Consider the following 5,035-nt stretch of genomic DNA (forward strand, 5'->3'; position numbering starts at 1 on the left):
GGTTATGAATAGTACCAACAAACTAGGATTATATTGATTATAGAAGTCAGTAAGAATGAGATCAATTGTTACTTCGTCGGAAATTACTTCCTATCACAATATGGTCCACAATCTTTAAAGATTAAGTCAACTTGCTGTCAGATCTTACACGAATAAATTCTCACGGTTACAGTTTTGATCGTTTTATTATGAAGAGAAACTGTTTTGACCTTCAATGCTAAATCATTTTTTTTTCTCCTCAAATCGACGCTTCTATCAAGCACAACGAATTTGCTATAAAGTAAAAAACGATTATGCTTTATTAAGTGTTTGCACATCAGTTTAAAAAAAAGGTAAAATCCAATAAAACAAATCGATGTATAAAATGTCGATGTAATTAGCATGTAATATTAATTATTTCACTTGAAAACGGATTAAATATACTTCTTCTTTAAACGAAATCCTAACTTTAAGCCTGTGGTCAACATCATACTTTAATTTTTTTTGGTTTTTCCTTAACACTACATTGACATCAAGTATAAAAAAAGTACACACACCAACGAATAGCTGATTTGTGATTTTATTCAAACACCCAAAAAAAGCGTTCGATCAATACCATGATGTACTTACAAATGGGTCAGCGATTGATCCAGTAATCAGATCATAGGAAAAATAAATGTCGAACAAAAGCAGGTGCAGGACCTACACAAAGAATTGTAAATATATTATGAGCAGAGCTGCGTAGAAGAAGGTGGTAAAATTAAATTGTCATCGACATTAACGCGTCAGTACTGACACGCGATATTTAAGAGAATAAGCTTCTCTTCCTCTGCTCAATTCTATATATATAGGGTCGCTTTTTGGTTTTATGCTGGAAAGTACAGATAAGATATTGAAAAGTGGTTAAAACTTTGAACGTTAAAAAAGGAAACGTTTCCAAAAGCGTAGCGTGCGTTCTAATTATTTTTGTTTTTAACCGCAAGAGAAGAAAGTAGGTGCTTCGAGGGACGGTCCTGTATGTATTTATACCATTCGTTAATGTATCTACAGATGAGGATGTGTTGGCACATTTTCTTAATTTTACTTGTACTTAAAGGTCGGAGCTTTAAAAAATTTTTCTATGTAGAAGTTAATGTAAAAAGGATCATTAATGTTCAAATTGACATATATATGCGCTTTGCAGACAACAATTTTAGCTAACCGACAAGTGAAATCGCATACGGTATAGGTAAAGCGTGTGCAACTCTTGTTTTAACCCTCAATTATATGTATATGTATAAATTTTACAACCATTTTTGAGAACTGTTTTCAAAGTGTAAAAGTCTCAAGTTTCTACAACTTATGACATTTCATGAATACCGGCCTTCTAAAAAATAAAAAATACTCCTTTAATTGTACAACCTTATTTTAAGATACATTTACCGTGATGGTAGTTATTTTAAGTCTTATAGCTTTACATAAAAATAATACATTATTATGTATTCATAGAAAGAAAGGCAGAAGATCTTAATAAATTGCTTTTGACCTTTTTGCTTTGTATGAAAATACTTTTCACATATTTAAATCAGATATAAGCCAAAAAATTATATATTATTATTCAGCAGATGTCCCACTGATAATGAAGCAAATTATACAACAACGAAGGCCAATGACTTTCAGCCTTTTTTCTGGCATTACCAATTACCTGCTTTTTTTATAAAAAAAAAAACTTTAGTTATAATAAGTAACATAAAGTTCAAGCACCCATTTAAGTACAGACAGTACTTATTAAATTATAGAACATTTTTTAGTGGTGCAAAAATTTTATGATAGCACTGCTATTAAAATTTAAAAAAAATTACAAGGAAACACATTCATGATTTATATCTTATATAATAAAACTATTGAGCATATTAATATCCACAGCAGTTATTGAACACCGAATGTCTAAATTGCATAAAAAACAGGGAAATCATTTCATGTTAGAAGTTTGATCCATTCTTAAATTCTACTTCTACTAGTAAATCTATCATATTATAAAGCGCCAAAAATCTATGATGTATAGTTTATAGAAAAAAAATTTTTATTTAAGAAGAATCCAATTGAATACCGTATACTGGTACAAAACATCAAGTTCTAATTACATGCACACATATTTGGATTTGGTACGCTAATGATACATCGATTTTTTTTAAATGAGAAACATGAACAAATTGACGTACAGCTAATTAACTGATGTAAATGAATGAGAAAATTATTTAATAAACAGCTACAGTTGCTGACTAATTTTTTACGTTACTAAAAAACTTTAACAGTTAAATATTTCGAAAAATGATAATATTCATTAAAGAAATGTTACTTGTTACATACAGTGTATCTCCAATTGAAAGTAGCTTGAAGCCTATATGGTGCATTACTTTGAAATTCTGTCATGTATTGGTTTCTTTGCCACTTGTCCTACGACGATTGGCTTCTGTTTTGTTTGTTTTGAGAAATACAAATAAAACAAGGAGAAGTTGGGAAGGGGTTGACTGTATGTCGATGGGTGTGACTTTTCTCTCACTTAACGGCCAGAAAGTTTTGGTATAGTGGGAAAAGGAATCCCAAACCCTTTTAAGCCGTGGCGTAGCCAGGATGACCAGATCTGATAACTAACAGCCAAATTGGCGATTTTTGACCAACCATCGCGTAAAATTTTTTTATATTTTGCACTTAGATATTTTTTGGTAACTTTACCTAAAGCTCCCCAGTATAAACTCAGCGTCAAGCAAATACATGTACTTTTTATTGTATAAAATATTGAAGGCCAAGCGCCCACTTAATAATTACGATTGAACATTTCTGAAGTTCGTTTTTAGCTGTAGCTGTAGGATAGGCGAATCCTGTGGTTCTGAAACTTGGCTCAAGGAATCGAGAAAGTAAAATCAGTGCTTCATGTGCCTAGTACCTCAGGGTGGTTCTCAAACGAATCCAATATTTTATTTATGTCTATATAAATTTTTATTTTGTGGTTGGTTGATTGACGATTCTTTTATTTTTTTTTATTGTTTATTTTAAAATAAACCTCTTATTTATTTAAAATTTGTTCTGCACTTTTTTCTATTGTATCTTGTTACCTAATGCAGAGACAAAAAAATTGTTCCAAGAATAAGTGAAAAACATTTTATGCATTAGTTATTTATGCTAATAAAAATTGTGTGGCAAGTTGTTATAAAAAAAAAAAGCTTGATTTTTCGTAGAACATAGACCAAGTTACTGTATGTATTGAATATCGAAAAGATTTGAAGATAACAAAAAAAATAGGAAACAGTTAACTATTTTTTTTTTAGGCATTTTACACTTACGGGTTTTTAGTAGCTAACATTTTTATTTTCTAATACTAAACGTATATGATGTTGAAAACAAATGTTACACTGTATTTTTAAAAATAATACAGACACAAAAGGTAGTACAATTTACCTCATACACCGTATCACATGCGTTATACGTATATTTTTTGCTTAACTTTTATGCTATTCATCTTGCAAAAAGTGCACTTTCCTTAAAATAAAATTTTTTTAACTCATTTCCGACCAATTGTATTTTTTTCATTTTTATTGATATAAAAATGTCATACATTTTTTTTCAATGAAACAATTTTTTTTTTTACAATACGAAATAAATATTTTCCAAACCAAAAAAAGGGGGGCTTATTCAACGAGAATAAAGTTTATTGCAAAGTTTTTTGATAAATATATTTTAATACTATATAATGTCCATAACTTGCATCATATTGCTGATGATGTCAAAAATATGAAGTGTTTGTTAAATGAATTTTGAGCTTTTGATTTTGAAAGCACTCTAGGAGTAACAGAAGAGCAGATTGCCAGTGGATACAAGTCTCTCGTTCAGCTATGCAAAAAAATTGAAGAGAAACGCTTAATAAACAATAAAAAAAAAAAAAAGAAATACAATCCAATTACAAAATCCAGTAAAAACCATAAACAAATTTATTTGAAAAAAGTTAATTACATGGGATGTGACATTTCGATTCAAGAACCAAACAATGTTGTGTTGACAAAAGACTCTGTAAAGTGATAAAAATTAAACGAATGGGTATGAATCCAACCAGTGCTCTTGGCGATTTTAAAGTAACTGGAGAGCAGTCACTTATTCTTGGACCTGACTTTACGTACCCGAGCGATTAAACACTTATAAATATGTAGAAAGTCAAAAAAGATTGTGAAAAGAAAGTGGAAAATTTCAACATGAATAATATACAATCGAAACTAATTTTATTTAAAATTTTTGAGCTTTTGGAAGATGATAGTACATTGTTCATCGTTCCACTGCTACATTAATGTTAAAAATATATATAGGCTGTACATAGGAAAGTGTATTTTACAATGACGAAAGCGTATGATTATAACATTGACAGTGCTTACTGTGTGTGCATCATTACACGTGCATACGGAAGCAATTGGCAAACTAAGTGAATTAATTGTTATTATTTGCATAAACAGTGAAAGGTGTTAGTAACTACGTGAGACAACTGTTAACCTAAACAATTATTGTGTTAGTGTCGATGTATATACGTAATTCGAAATTCTTAGAGGTTATAATAAAGTAAACACTGCAGTTTGTTTCACCGACTACTTTTAATCTTTATCAGTATCAAATTTGTACTCTGTAGAGGTAAAAAACTAAATTTTTTTTCTTATTACTATGATGACCTTTTGTACATGATGAGTTTCATTACAGATGAACAGTAAATTTTACATAGTAAAAATTGATAGCAGCGCAAAAGAAATTTCTGAGCCTTTCATTGTACATGTCACTTTTATTGGTGTTGATAACGTAACAGGCCAAAGATACAACATTTTATATGCCTCTTCCATGGACAGACGATAATATTCAAGTCATATCCAACTTTGTAAGCAGTAGTGCAATTCCACCGCCTACTTTGTCTTACTTATAAAATTTTCAAAATGTATATATATATTTTAGATACGTACGAAGAAGCATTGAAACATCTGAGCTCTATGACATTCATACCCAAGAAACCTCGATCTTTGTTAACTATATCTCAAACAACGTG

The sequence above is a fragment of the Copidosoma floridanum genome, unplaced genomic scaffold (assembly GCF_036245765.1).
Source record: "Copidosoma floridanum isolate Cflo_tuat_1 unplaced genomic scaffold, Cflo_Japanese_pri ptg000036l, whole genome shotgun sequence".
Lineage (NCBI taxonomy): Eukaryota > Metazoa > Arthropoda > Insecta > Hymenoptera > Encyrtidae > Copidosoma > Copidosoma floridanum.